Source organism: Meleagris gallopavo, chromosome 4, assembly GCF_000146605.3.
Source record: "Meleagris gallopavo isolate NT-WF06-2002-E0010 breed Aviagen turkey brand Nicholas breeding stock chromosome 4, Turkey_5.1, whole genome shotgun sequence".
Classification (NCBI taxonomy): Eukaryota; Metazoa; Chordata; class Aves; order Galliformes; family Phasianidae; genus Meleagris; species Meleagris gallopavo.
The window spans coordinates 26,009,584-26,009,811 of NC_015014.2; positions in this window are offsets into that span (position 1 = coordinate 26,009,584).

The window sequence follows — 228 nt, forward strand, 5'->3', positions numbered from 1 at the left end:
AAAAAAAAGGAAAGGAAAATCTTAGGCCCCTCAAAATAAAAGCGAATCTTGAAAGCTTAAAGATAAGCTGTGATTTTTTTTCTTTCTTTCTTTTTTTTTTTGGTAGCAGGCAAGATTTCCCTTGCTTTTCCTTATCTGGAAACAATTTGTCAGATACGTTTGCTTTCTAGTCTCAGGCTACTTATGTGACAGAAGGTACGCATCTCCAAAGAAAATAAACTGTACTCT